Source organism: Moschus berezovskii, chromosome 8 (genome assembly GCF_049115385.1).
Source record: "Moschus berezovskii isolate FMDL1 chromosome 8, NW_MosBer_1.0, whole genome shotgun sequence".
Classification (NCBI taxonomy): Eukaryota; Metazoa; Chordata; class Mammalia; order Artiodactyla; family Moschidae; genus Moschus; species Moschus berezovskii.
This window is the reverse complement of record NC_142467.1, coordinates 74,794,220-74,809,824: the sequence shown is the minus strand read 5'-3', so window position 1 is coordinate 74,809,824 and position 15,605 is coordinate 74,794,220. Positions and strand designations below refer to the sequence as shown.

General features: G+C 39.1%; 1 protein-coding gene across 3 annotated transcripts in view; it reads right to left on the bottom strand.

Moving 5' to 3' along the window:
* COMMD10 (COMM domain containing 10) overlaps positions 1-15,605 on the bottom strand; it is a 197,763-nt gene that overhangs the window by 92,052 nt on the left and 90,106 nt on the right. The window contains exon 1 of one of the 3 annotated variants that reach the window (XR_016038056.1): positions 10,597-13,279. The exons of the other annotated variants lie outside the window; for them this stretch is intronic. The gene's annotated coding sequence lies outside the window, so the exon portion shown is untranslated. Of the gene's footprint in view, positions 1-10,596; positions 13,280-15,605 lie in introns of those variants that run through there. 3 annotated transcript variants of the gene reach the window in all.

Here is a 15,605-nt window from a genome sequence, read left to right as displayed (position 1 = left end):
CTGAATGGCCTAGTGGTTTTCCCTACTTTCTTCAATTTAAGTCAGAATCTTGCAACGAGTTCATGATCTGAGCCACAGTCAGCTCCCAGTCTTGCTTTTGATGACTGTATAGAGCTTCTCCATCTTTGGCTACAAAGAATATAATCAATCCAATTTCGGTATTGACCATCTGGTGATGTCCACGTGTAGAGTCATCCTTGTGTTGTTGGAAGAGGGTGTTTGCTATGACCAGTGCGTTCTCTTAGTAAAACTCTGTTAGCCTTTGCCCAGGTTCATTTTGTACTCCAAGGTCAAATTTGCCTGTTACTCCAGGTATCTCTTGACTTTCTACTTTTGCATTCCAGTCCCCTATGACGAGAAGGACATCTTTTTCCGGTGTTAGCTCTAGAAGGTCTTGTAGGTCTTCACGGAACCATTCAACTTCAGCTTCTTCAGCATCAGTGGTTGGGGCATAGACTTGAATTACTGTCATATTGAATGTGTAACTCTGAGTAAACCAAAAACCTTCCTGGCAATTGCTTTAAAGACTTAAAACCAAACATCAAGCTGTCATTCTTCTCATTTAATTCTGCAGTGTAGTCAGAGTGTCAGTTCATGACATTAAAAAGACTTCCACAGCAGCCAATCGGTGTCAATACAGTATATTTACAATTCTTTTTATATTCAGTCAAAGGCAAGAGACTGACTTCTAAAGGTAAACATCTACTAAAACCATACACCTCTAATATACAGCAAGGAAAGTACCAAAATGTACTTGAAAATTACCCCGCTATTTCTATGTTCCTCTTATCTCTCCAGCTATGACTAATATTAACGTCTTTCTCTTTAAGACAAGCAATGGACATTTCTGAGGATAACTTGACTTAAGGCTGGGAAACGAAGTTTAAAAAAAAACTCATCAAAACTGTAAAAGTTAGTGCATATATGTGGTTGCAGATATATACATATACACGTATGTGTGTCTCAAGCTAAAACTATACGTGTGAGAGAGAAGAGAAGGTTAGAGAAGAGAAGCAAAGAGATGCACCTGAGACAACTCTCTTTAAATCTCTGGTAATCAAGCCTTTCACACAATAACCACAAGGAAAGCACCCATGTTTCCGGCTCTGAGCTGAACTGACTTGGGGATTAGAGCCTACGATCATGGAGCAGGACCTTATGGGGCCTTCCCAAGACAGAACCTCCCCCTTATCCTCTGCTCTAGGGACTCTCTGAAGTACCTAGATAACAGTATCTGATGCACATTTTCTGAGTTGTTTGGCAAATGCTAAAACCACCACGAAAAGAAGAACCATTTGATGATCATGACCACAAAGCTTCTCCTGTGCCACCCCACCCCGCCAGATCTATCAGTGCCTAAGGGCCAATAACGCTAACCCCTGTGATAGCACCCCTTTTACCTCACAGTTATCCAATCAAAGAATTGTGCACTAGATGACCACAGACCCTGGGATGCCCCTCCTTCACTTCACCTTTAAAAATGCTTTGCTGAAACTCCTGGGGAGTTTGGGTGTCTTTAGCCTAGCTGTCCTGAACTCCTTGCCTGGATCCCAGCAATAAAGTCTGCGCTTCGCCACAACCCGGGGTCCATAGATTGGCCTTAGTGCAAGCAGACCCAAGTTTGGTTCCAGTACACTACTATTTCAATTCCACTCTACTACGAGTTCAATATATAACACAGGGAAATCATGTAATCTCTCTGTGCTTCAGTATCTGAACTGGATTCTACTCAAAAGCTAACTAGCTTTTTCCATAGGTGCCTATGGCAATTTACATTTGAATGCACTTTTAGAAAGATAGGAAAAGTAACAGAGTTCTTTCACAGATTTTCTATTTCTATAAAAATAAAATTTATAATTCTTATTGGCAAAAAAAACAAAAAAAAACTGTTTACATGAAATCAAATGACACTTTAGAAAGTAAAAAAATGTTGCCTAAGGTGTTAATTTCATATTAAACTGCAAAGTACATTACCATCAAGTGGAAGGGGATGAATGGAATGACCTTTTATGGTCTCTTCTAAAACTGAAGACTATGATTGTGAACTAGACTCTGCAAAATGTGGCAAACAGCCCCACATATTAAAAATACCACAAGTGTTTGGACCTCCCTGGTAGCTCAGACAGTAAAGAATCTGCCTGCAATGCAGGAGACCTGGGTTCAATCCACGGGTCAGGAAGACCCCCTGGAGAAGGAAATGGCAACCCACTCCAGTATTCTGGCCTGGTGAATTCCATGGACAGAGGAGCTTGTCAGGCTATACTCCACGGGGGTCGCAAAGAGTCAGACATGACTGAGGGACTAACACTTTCACAAGTGTTTACTGCAAGAAAGATTAATAAAGGATGGATATTTATTTGGCAGAAACAATTATCCTTCCTTAATTATCAACTTCTGGTATAAATTACTGACAGTCTATAAAAAGAAAACTTTTATTATCAAGATGTTATTTTTGCACATATTGAAAGAACAGGTATAGCAGTGTTTCTAAGCTTTATTTAGAAAATCATATGTCACACAAACAATATTCATTATTTCTTAGGTTTTGCTTAGTGTCTCCTTTTCCCTAGTAAATTTGAAAATCTATCCTTTTATTATCTAGAAAAGGTATCCTTTATATATAAAGATAAAAATTAATCACCATTTAGAGTATATTACTATTTTTCTGATCATTATATTAGGTCGTGAGAAGACATCCACACACAGAGATATAGTATTTCTGTGATTAATAATAGCAGGAAGGATCCTTGAATAGAAGTATGCCATGTACTGTCTACAGCCATAAAAAAATATCTTTCTTACAAGTAAGCCAGTACAATATCAACTCCATAACTCTGACTTCTTAATATCATGTGATAATCATATACATTAACCAAAGCAGAGATGGGAATGTTTGCTATTTAAGATAGAGTTGGCTACTAAGTTGGCTATTGAGAGTTGGCTATTAAGTTTTTTATACTAGAAAATCATCATTTTAGTTATGTATGTCTTAGATTATTCATCTATGAATTTATTCTCATTAATAACAAAGCAGTTGAATTCTCTGCCTGCTTACCATAACCACTGTTCCTCATGAATCAACACCCCATCACTGTAAAGGGCCACAAGTTATGACAGGACTTTTAAAGTCAAATGTTAAATACCTGACTACAAAAACAAAACGAAAAGCCTTGAAATTTCATCTGTGACTTAATTAGGCTCCAGATTAAGCAACACCTCCACAAATAAGTCACATGGCTATGACACAACTCTTTATCGCCATCAAATATATTTCATTCTGCCAGGTACACTTTAATTCTAGTATTTTATTAAATAGATTCTGATCCTTACTTATTTGTCTGGCAGTCATAAAGGGAAAAACTAAATATAAACAACAACAGAACAAAGAGAAGCAAATTCCTCCGAAGAATGACTTATACAAAATATATTTTCTTCAAGTTCAAGAAAACTTTCCCCATAGAACAAATATTATGAACAGCAGTTGGACTTCCAGACTCATTTGTAAAATCTGCTGTGAACCTTAATGTTAACTGAACTACAGAACCTTTTCAAACTCTTAATCCTAGGTAGTTGGGAACCATTTGAGAACCAGGGTGGCAAAGGACAGTATTTATTACTATTGCTACTACTAGTGGGAATCATAATATCCAGGAAGCTATCACTTACCAAGTACCCACTATGTGCTAGGTATTGTGTTAAACGCTTTACTTGCCTCATTTAACTTTCATAGCTACTCTATAATATATGTATTATTTTTATCCTACAGTTTAAAAAAAATGAGGTTTTGAAAAATTAAGTGACTTGCCTAAGGACACATAGTTAGGAAGTTGCAAAGTCATACCCAGGTCTACATGGCTTCCATGCTGTCTACCACTTTGCAACACTGCTAAGTTTCAAAATACTTACTTTCTTTTTCAGAGTCAAAATTTCCAGTCCTTCACAATAGGTGATACCACCTACACACTAGAAGAAACCTTTCTGATCTAATTTGCACTGGATATAAATAACCAAATCCTACCAGAAATAGCATTTTCATCTTTTCAAAAGGAGGCAATTCAACTGAACTTAAAAATGATATGTTAGTTAGTGAAACAAGAGTAACCAGAATAGCTTGCAATGGGAAGTAGATGAACCCTTCTGGAAGAGGACATCTATACCTGTCTCACTAGCATCTTTTCTTTTGGGGAAATATTACAATTCCATTCAGTGTGATACTGACAGAGCCATCAGTCATGGGGCCTTCCATCCCCCAAACCTGGTGGCCATGAGAACTAAGCAAGGTCAACAGTTATTTGGGTCCCCACCCCCACATATTTGTCACGGGGGAAAACGACAGTCATTCACATTTATCTGAAGCCTGGAACTCTAAGAATGATAGACATTTGGACACACAGTCCACAGGGAGCAGTTGCCGGAAAATAGTCATCACAGAGGAAAGCAAAATTGAACAATGTGGAGACAAAGCCCTGGTGATATCGCTTGAACCTCTGCATCCCACCATGATTGAGGTTAGAGATTCATCTCCTGTTTCCTAGTAGCTGTTTGAGCCAGTAAATTTTGATTAAGTTAATTTGTATCAGATCTCTGACATGCAAACCCAAAACTATCTGGACTAACATGGGTGTCTGAGAGTTTGCTCTTGAGGTCATCTTTGAAAGCATGGAGCGCTTTCATTAGTTCTTTTCTTTATCCATTCCAAACAAGAAGGAAATGAAGAAAATCACTTTCAATTTCAGATCAAGAATGATCAGCAAAAGGAAAATATAAGGATACTGAATAAAGTTTGGACTGTTAAAGGCAATATTAATAAACATATTTTCCTATTTAAAATATTTATGTACAAAAATCTGGAAATAGCCATGACTCTCATCCATAAGCTCATATTTTCAGTCATGATGTTTGACAGAAAACCACGTTATAATGTCAAAACTTTAGAAAGTTATAGAAAAGGCAATAATAGAGCATAAAATGTAGCAAAGCGCTTATTACAAATCAAATTCAGTAAATGTTTGAAATGTGTTTAATTTGACTTTTAATTTGGCATTGTGCTTTGTACCATTTATTAAATAAAAATTAAAAATGATAATAATAATTTGACTTTTTAAAATATACATTTTACAGGACTTAAATATTATTTTCAAGTTTTTGTTTCTCAACTTGTATTTTACAAGGAAGTCATACAGAAAGTAAAAATGCAGCTATCTCAAAGTTTTCTAGAATTTAAGGTTTGAATTTTCATGCTCATTTCTTTCTGTATTAGTTCTTCACCTTCAAGCATTAGTTGCTTTTCCTTATTAGTATTTTATGTACAAAAAATATGCAACTTATAAATAAAAAGTTACTCTTAAAAATATGGTGGCAAAAGTCTATGATGCCAATTCAAATAATTTAGCATTTACATTCCAAAGAAACTAGGACTCTTGGTTGCCAAGGACAGATACCTAGTCCTAAACTAGCATAAGTAAAAAGGTGATGTACTGGCTCAAAGGATTCAAAGTGTAGAAATGGGAATGGCCTCAGGCATTGCTGGATTTAGGCTTCAAGATATATCATCGGGACTCCACAATGTTTGATTTTGCTTTCCTTGGTGATGACTTTTTTCTCCAGCAAGTACTCCCTACAGACGACATATGTCCCAGATGTCTCTCAGTCTATCCTCTCAGTTCTACTTTCTGACACGGTGGCCTCCTTCTCAAGTCATATGTGATGTGTGAGGCTGTAGTACTTGAAGCTGCTACAGCCATCTTTCAATGTACACTGATATATACTCATCCGATCAGCCCTCAGTGCGTGGAACGAGACACAGCGTGCTGACTGATTAGGTGTAGGTTACACACACCATCTCTGAGTCAGCTGGTGGGTGTGGCCTTACCCTTAAGAGCAAGGAAGGGGTGGATTCTTCAAAGGGATGTATTTCAGAATACCAGAAATATATCCCCAACACAAATTACCTCTTTGCAAAATAAAAATGATGTGAACAAAAATAACAACTACAAAAACAATGCTTGAAGGTTTTTAGAGTGCTGAAATATATGCACAATTTATTGAGAAGTGTTCTTAATTAGATGCTCATTGTTTCCCTCTGATACCACCACTGAAATAATTAAAACTTATATTTTCCCCCTTTCAAATTCCCTTTTATTGTGTTAACTGAAACTCAGGGTTTTGACAGCTGTGGCTACCAAAACAAATGGAATGTATTTCCAAATAGTTAAAGATTAAGCCCAATTATTGCCACTAATAATTGTACCAGAGTTCTTGGCCGCAAGAACAGTGCAATTTCTGTTAAGTTAAGCAGAAAAGGACACACAAACAAGCTGAAGAAATAGACTTGGGAAACAAGCTGGAACTAAAGAGCACTAGGAGGCTAGAACTGCCACCAAAATCCACGCTTAAGGAAAGAAAAGTTGGCTTAGGAAGCCTCTGCCGAGAATGCTGGCACCACTCCCACTGCTGGTACCAGTGCTTCATTTGTAACTGTCCCCTGTTTCTTTGTATTGCTTTTTTCAGATGTGAAGTTTCATGCAGAGTTTTCTAGCCATCTGAGCATAAATCATGTGCCATAACTCTAGCCATAGCAAGAGCTATGAGAGGGATGATCTGTAGCATTCTGGCTTCCACAGTAGATGTAAGACTTTAGGCACTTAGAATAAACCCTAACATATAAAAAGCCCTTGATAAATGTGATTTATTATTCTGATAAAAGCATGGCTTAAGTCACTATGTGGCAAATAATGTTTTTAACATGATATTATATGATTGATAGATCATCTTCATTAAAAACAACAACAACAAAGGTATTTCCCAAATCACATAATTATTGGTTAAAAAAATGGATAAAAACTGGACTTCCATGATGGTCCAGTGGCTAAGACTCCACATTCCCAATGCAGGGGGCCTGGGTTCAATCCCTGGTTGGGGAAGATCCCACATGCCACATGGCATGGCCAAAAAAAAACAGGCAAGAATTGATTATTCTGAATCAACTCTTGGCTCCGATGCCAGTAGAAAGAATTCCTGAAAAAATCAACTCAATCTCCTTCCCCTCCAAACAAATTCTGCCTCTACAACATAATTAAGTCAGATAAGCTTAATAAGGGGCTTCCCTGGTGGCTAAGATAGTAAAGAGTTCACCTGCAATGTAGGAGACCTGGTTTGATCTCTGGATTGGGCAAACAATAAGCAGGAGACAATCAAAATTTGACCTTCTGGGGTAGACTATGGCAGGTCATGGACAAGTTATTAATATTTGTTTCTCCACCATGAGTTTAATGGGGGGTCAAGTAGCCAGTCACTTACTGCAAATTAAGTACCAAAGTTCATCTAGGTTAGTTTCCATTACAGCTAGTGGAAACTGACCGAGTCAACATTCTGCTATAATCTGACAAAAAGATGCATCTCACTCGTAAAGAAACCCATCCAGAATATGGATCTATATACTTAGAGGGAAAAGCTGTCACTTGGCTCCTGTATTACCACACTACTTTTTTATTATTACAGGATAAGAGTCCATTATTATCTTCTTAGAATTTCACCCAAGACATGGAGCTATAATTTAAAGAAAATAAAGTATAAGATATAAAGGAAATATTTAAGAGGAAAATTTGACTTACAATATACAGTCGTTTTAAAGTACTTGGAAGCCAGCAATTTAACTTACACAAAAGCTATGTTTAAAAAAAAAGAATTTAATTACCACAATATGTTTTCTCAACTCAGTTAAATAAACTGCATTCATTTCTACATTTCCATTGTGAGTTTGAATCAGAATATGCTAGGAACATAGCTGGAGAAGGAAATGGCAACCCACTCCAGTGTTCTAGCCTAGAGAATCCCAGGGACAGAGGAGCCTGGTGGGCTGCCATCTGTGGGGTCGCACAGAGTCGGACACGACTGAAGCGACTTAGCAGCAGCAGCAGCAGCAGCAAAAATATAGTTACATGTAAATGTCAATACATGAAGTAATTAAGAGATAATTTAATCTACTTTGCAGTGATAGTTCAAATTCTGTTACTCTTCGTCATAGTCATATGTGCATAGGTTGATAGTGATTTTTTTTATAGCAATAAAGTAGCTGTGGAAATAATATAATGGTTATTTTAAACACTAAATATCTTCAGAATTTCACTTGACACTATTTACTAATCCATAATACATGGAAGTAATCTCTGTACATAATATATTGTACAATCTCTGTGCAATATTCAATTGTACTTAACTGCATATACTAGTATCATTTTGGGTAGAAATGAGAAATTTACAAAATGAGTACAACGTCACTGCTATCCACTCCTTTATATACTCATTAATTTATCTTATATACTTTTAGCTATACTTTCAGCTGTCAAATAGTTCTTCATTACAAAAGTTCTGTAACATTTATTTACTAGAGTATTAGGGGCTGAAAAAGTCTAATAAAAGTCTAAAATACAGGAAGAAAACAGAATTACTGTTGTCTCTTTTGGATATATGCATTTCTTAACTGCTTTTAAAGAATATTTTATTTTTAGGAAAAAAATTTTTTTTAAATAGATAAAAATCTTCTATCTATATGTTAGCTTTTCATTTAGGGGCGTACACTTAAATTGCAGTCAATAGACACGTGATTTAATTTAAAATGCCGTAAGTAACAAAATACTCGGCTTCCTAATAAAAAAGTTTGAAATTATCACACATTTCTTGTTTTTTAAAAAGCAAAAAGCAGCAGAGACTGGTAAAGAAAAAGTGTATATGCTATGCAGCCGTTATGCACTACTGAGTACACTGCTTAGTAACTCTAGTAGAGGAACTAACTTTTGAACTTCCACTTAAAACTTATTATGCTGTCAATAAAAAGAAGTTTCATAAGGTCAGAGACATACTGATCTACAGAGCTATGGAGAAATAAAGTTGTTCACTTACTCAGTCATTTCTTCAACAAAAATTTCTAGAGCTCCTTACAAATATCAGGCTCCATAACCAATGAAATACCTACTCTCTAGAAGCTAAGATTAAAAGATACAGGAAGAAAGACATTAAATAAATTACTACAATTGTGGTCATGTATGGATGTGAGAGTTGGACTGTGAAGAAAGCTGATCGCCGAAGAATCGATGCTTTTGAAAGGAGATCCAACCAGTCCATTCTAAAGGAGATCAATCCTGGATGTTCATTGGAGGGACTGATGCTAAAGCTGAAACTGCAATACTTTGGCCACCTCATGCGACGAGTTGACTCACTGGAAAAGTCTCTGATGCTGGGAAAGGTTGGGGGCGGGAGGAGAAGGGGACGACAGAGAATGAGATGGCTGGATGGCATCACCGACTCTGTGGACATGAGTTTGAGTGTACTCCGGGAGTTGGTGATGGATAGGGAGGCCTGGCGTGCTGTGATTCATGGGGTCGCGGAGAGTCAGACACGACTGAGCGACTGAACTGAACTGAACTGAACTGAACAATTGTGACAAGGGCTATAAAGAAAAAGGTATAAAGTAGGAGGACTACGATAGGTCAGGTCTGATCACGGAAAATCTCTTAAGAAATGACATTTGATAACTGAACAGTATGCTCAAGGACTTGGGGAAGTCAAAGAGAGAGTCTTCTAGGTAGAAGAAACAGAACCTGTAAAAACCCAGAGAGGTAAGAAAAAATTTAGGTATGACTGATGAAGTGAAGGAAGTACATATAATGAGAAAAGAGGAAACAATGATATGAATGTAACGCTGGGGATATGAGACTCTCATAAAGTAAAGTTGTTAAACACTATGAATCAGCAAGGTAAAATAAATTTACAAAGCAGAAGCAGCACTGGAATGGTCTAAAGACCATGAAAATAAACATCTTGTTGAAAAAGTCTGTGAGAATATGAAAAAGAGGGTGGTATCTCAAATAGCAGATGGATTCGTTACTTCCATTTGATGCCTGGACTCATTTGAACACACTTAAATGTCGATGGTATGACGCCAACAGAGAGAACAATGAAGGAGAGGGAAGTAACTGGTAAAGAAGGAACTCAGAACTCAAGAAACTATTGGGCAACTCATCACCATTAGTCAGCGTGTTATTTTCTCCAGCAATACTTAATGCCTGATGGCAGAGTAAAGTCAGAAAGGTTTATCCAGAAGCAGAGTTCTTGCTGGTGGTTTCAGGGAAGGCTAGGACACTGAAAAGAGAGTAAGTGACAGATTTGAGTCTTAGATAAACAAGAAAACGAAAACAGTAAAGGTCAATTCAAGCGTTCACTTTTGCTTCATGGGGCTTCTCTGGTGCCTCAGACGGTAAAGAATCCACCTGCAATGTGGGAGACCTGGGTTCGATCCCTGAATTGGGAAAAGCCCCTGGAGGAGGGCATAGCAACCTACTCCAGTATTCTGGACTGGAGAATCCCCAAGGACAAGAAGAGCCGGCCAAACTTGACTATGCTAAAACCTTTCACTGTGTGGATCACAACAAACTATGGAAAATTCTTAAAGAGACGGAAATACCAGACCACCTTACCTGCCTCCTGAGAAACCGGTATCCTGGACAAGAAGCAACAATTAGAACCAGACAAGGACAATGGACCAGTTCCAAACTGGGAAAGGAGTACATCAATTGTCACCCTGCTTATTTAACTTACATGCAGAGTATATCATGTGAAATGCCGGGCTGGATGAAGCAAAAGCTGGAATCAAGATTGTAGGCAGAAATATCAGTATCCTCTGATATGCAGATGACACCACCCTAATGGCAGAAAGCAAAGAGGAACAAAAAAGAGCCTCTTGAGGAAGATGAAAGAGTAGAGTGAAAAAACTGGCTTGAAACTCAACATTCAAAAAACTAAGATCATGGCATCCGGTCCCATGACTTCATGGCAAATAGATGGGGAAACAATGGAAACAGTGACAGGCTTCATTTTCTTGGGCTCCAAAATCACTGCAGATGGTGACTGCAGCCATGAAATTAAAAGACGCCTGCTCCTTGGAAGAAAAGCTATGACAAACCTTCCGTTCCGTTCCGTTCAGTGGCTCAGTCGTGTCCGACTCTTTGCAACCCCGTGGACTGTAGCCTACCAGGCTTCTCCGTCCATGGGATTCTCCAGGCAAGAATACTGGAGTGGGTTACCATCTCCTTCTCCAGGGGATCTTCCTAACCCAGGGATCGAACCCGGGTCTCCCGCTAGACAGCATATTAAAAAGTAGAGATATCTTTGGCCCATTTTTTGATTGGGTCGTTTATTTTTCTGGAATTGAGCTGCAGGAGCTGCTTGTATATTTTGGAGATTAATCCTTTATCAGTTGCATCATTTGCTATTATTTTCTCCCATTCTGAAGGCTGTCTTTTCACCTTGCTTATAGTTTCCTTTGCTGTGCAGAAGCTTTTGATTTTAATTAGGTCCCATTTGTTTATTTTTGCTTTTATTTCCAATATTCTGGGAGGTGGGTCTTGGAAGATCCTGCTGTGATTTATGTCAGAGAGTGTTCGGGAGGGGGAACTCACGTACACCCAGGGCGGATTCATGTCAATGTATGGCAAAACCAACCAATATAATATTGTAAAATAATTAGCCTCCAATAAAAATAAAAAAAAATAGAGACATCACTTTGCCAACAAAGGTCCATATAGTCAAAGCTATGGTTTTTCCAGTAGTCGTGTATGGATGTGAGAGTTGGACCATAAAGAAGGCTGAGCCCCAAAGAACTGAGGTTTTTGAACTGTGGTGTTGAAGAAGGCTCTTGAGAGTCCCTTGGACTGCAAGGAGATCAAACCAGTAAATCCTAAAGGAAACCAATCCTGATGTTCATTGGAAGGACTGATGTTGAAGCTGAAGCTCCAATACTTTGGCCACCTGATGCAAAAAGTGATTCACTGGAAAAGACCCTGATGCTGAGACAGACTGAGGGCAGGAAGAGAAGGGAACGACAGAGGATGAGATAGCTGGAAGGCATCACCGATTCAATGAGTGTGAGTTTGAGCAAACTCTGGAAGATAGTGAAAGACTGGGAAGCCTGGTGTGCTGCAGTCCATGGGGTCGCAAAGAGCTGGATACGACTAAGAAACTAAACAACAAGAGAGTTCTCAATAAGGGCAATTAGGGAAAAGTAATCAGAGGTACAATGTCACGAACCTCCGTCCAGAGTTCATCAGGCACTCTATCTATCAGATCTAGTCCCTTAAATCTATTCCTCACTTCCACTGTATAATCATAAGGGATTTGATTTAGGTCATACCTGAATGGTCTAGTAGTTTTCCCTACTTTCTTCAATTTCAGTCTGAATTTGGGAATAAGGAGTTCATGATCTGAGCCACAGTCAGCTCCTGGTCTTGTTTTTGCTAACTGTATACAGCTTCTCCATCTTTGGCTGCAAAGAATATAATCAATCTGATTTCGGTGTTGACCATCTGGTGATGTCCACGTGTACAGTCTTCTCTTGTGTTGTTGGAAGAGGGTGTTTGCTATGACCAGTGCGTTCTCTTGACAAAACTCTATTAGCCTTTGCCCTGCTTCATTCCGTGCTCCAAGGCCAAATTTGCCTGTTACTCCAGGTGTTTCTTGACTTCCTACTTTTGCGTTCCAGTCCCCTATAATGAAAAGAACATCTTTTTTGGGTGTTAGTTCTAAAAGGTCTTGTAGGTCTTCATAGAACCGTTCAACTTCGGCTTCTTCAGCGTTACTGGTTGGGGCATAGGCCTGGGTTACTGTAATATTGAATGGTTTGCCTTGGAAATGAACAGAAATCATTCTGTCATTTTTAAGATTGCATCCAAGTACTGCATTTCGGACTCTTTTGTTGACCATGATGGCTACTCCATTTCTTCTAAGGGATTCCTGCCCACAGTAGTAGATATAATGGTCATCTGAGTTAAATTCACCCATTCCAGTCCATTTTAATTCACTGATTCCTAGAATGTCTACGTTCACTCTTGCCATCTCCTGTTTGACCACTTCCAATTTGCCTTGATTCATGGACCTAACATTCCAGGTTCCTATGCAATATTGCTCTTTACAGCAGCGGACCTTGCTTCTATCATCAGTCACATCCACAACTGGGTATTGGACGGAGGTTCGTGACATTGTACAGGAGACAGGGACCAAGACCATCCCCATGGAAAAGAAATGCAAAAAAGCAAAATGGCTGTCTGAGGAGGCCTTACAAATAGCTGTGAAAAGAAGAGAAGCGAAAAGCAAAGGAGAAAAAGAAAGATATAAGCATCTGAATGCAGAGTTCCAAAGAATACCAAGGAGAGATAAGAAAGCCTTCCTCAGTGATCAATGCAAAGAAATAGAGGAAAACAACAGAATAGGAAAAATAAGAGATCTCTTCAAGAAAATTAGAGATTCCAAGGGAACATTTCATGCAAAGGTGGGCTCGATAAAGGACAGAAATGGTATGGACCTAACAGAAGCAGAAGATATTAAGAAGAGGTGGCAAGAATACACAGAAGAACTGTACAAAAAAGATCTTCATGAGCAAGATAGTCACGATAACGTGATCACTGACCTAGAGCCAGACATCTTGGAATGTGAGGTCAAGTGGGCCTTAGAAAGCATCATTATGAACAAAGCTAGTGGAGGTGATGGAGTTCCAATTGAGCTATTTCAAATCTTGAAAGATGATGCTGTGAAAGTGCTGCACTCAATATGCCAGCAAATTTGGAAAACTCAGCAGTGGCCACAGGACTGGAAAAGGTCAGTCTTCATTCCAATCCCAAAGAAAGGCAAGGCCAAAGAATGCTCAAACTACCGCACAATTGCACTCATCTCACACGCTAGTAAAGTCATGCTCAAAATTCTCTAAGCCAGGCTTCAGCAATATGTGAACCGTGAACTCCGAGATGTTCAAGCAGGTTTTAGAAAAGGCAGAGGAACCAGAGATCAAATTGCCAACATCCGCTGGATCATGGAGAAACCAAGAGAGTTCCAGAAAAACATCTATTTCTGCTTCATTGACTATGCCAAAACCTTTGACTGTGTGGATCACAATAAACTGTGGAAAATTCTGAAAGAGATGGGAATACCAGACCACCTGACCTGCCTCTTGAGAACCTGTATGCAGGTCAGGAAGCAAAAGTCAGAACTGTACATGGAACAACCGACTGGTTCCAAATAGGAAAAGGAGTGCGTCAAGGCTGTATATTGTCACCTTGCTTATTTAACTTATATGCAGAGTACATCATGAGGAACGCTGGGCTGGAAGAAGCACAAGCTGGAATCAAGATTGCTGGGAGAAATATCAATAATCTCAGATATGCAGATGACACTACTCTTATGGCAGAAAGTGAAGAGGAACTCAAAAGCCTCTTGATGAAAGTGAAAGAGGAGAGTGAAAAAGTTGGCTTGAAGCTCAACATTCAGAAAACAAAGATCATGGCATCTGGTCCCATCACTTCATGGGAAATGGATGGAAAAACAGTGGAAACAGTGTCAGACTTTACTTTTTTGGGCTCCAAAATCACTGCAGATGCTGATTGCAGCCATGAAATTAAAAGACGCTTACTCCTTGGAAGGAAAGTTATGACCAACCTTGATAATATATTAAAAAGCAGAGACATTACTTTGCCAACAAAGGTCCGTCTAGTCAAGGCTATGGTCTTTCCCATGGTCACGTATGGATGTGAGAGTTGGAATGTGAAGAAAGCTGATCACCGAAGAATTGATGCTTTTGAACTGTGGTGCTGGAGAAGACTCTTGAGAGTCCCTTATACTGCAAGGAGATCCAACCAGTCCATTCTAAGGGAGATCGATCCTGGGTGTTCATTGGAAGGACTGATGCTAAAGCTGAAACTGCAATACTTTGGCCACCTCATGCGACGAGTTGACTCACTGGAAAAGACTCTGATGGTGGGAAAGGTTGGGGGCGGGAAGAGAAGGGGACGACCGAGAATGAGATGGCTGGATGGCATCACCGACTCTGTGGACATGAGTTTGAGTGAACTCAGGGAGTTGGTGATGGACAGGGAGGCCTGGCGTGCTGTGATTCATGGGGTCGCGGAGAGTCGGACACGACTGAGCGACTGAACTGAACTGAACTGAATCAGAGGTAAGATGTCTGTTTTAGTTATTTCAAAGTTGGAAAATTTCTGATGATGGCCCACAATGTGCCTCTGCATGGGTGGAGATCAGCCCCAGGGCTAAGCAGTTCAAGGAACTGTTCCACCAGGAGTGCCTTCTTTACATAGGGACCTTCTTCTATGATGGTTTGTTGGCTGAGAACTAAACCAAGAGACAACCTGGGAAACTCCTCCTTCCTCCTTGCCCTGCCAAGGCTAAGGAGAAAATAGAGTATCACCTGACAGAAAGGGAAGTCAAGGAATAGTGTGCTAGAGTCTGCTCTTGTTTTTCCAAACTTTTTTGAAAAACACTGATTCTTTTGTTCAAACAACATCCTCTACAGAAATACAAAAGGTAAAACAAAAATACAGGTGGAAGTGGAACCAGGGGCCCACTAAACTCCCCTTGCCCATCCTCCATCTTTGCCAGGGACCTTAGAGCACAAACTGACTTTCTGTTCAAAGTGAACAAAAGTTGTAAAATAACTTAATGTAGCTTTTTGCAACTGTGTATTCTATAACATTTTTTTTATTTGGTGAAATTTTAACTGTTCATGTTTTTGGCATTGTGCTTTGTACCATTTATTAAATAAATAT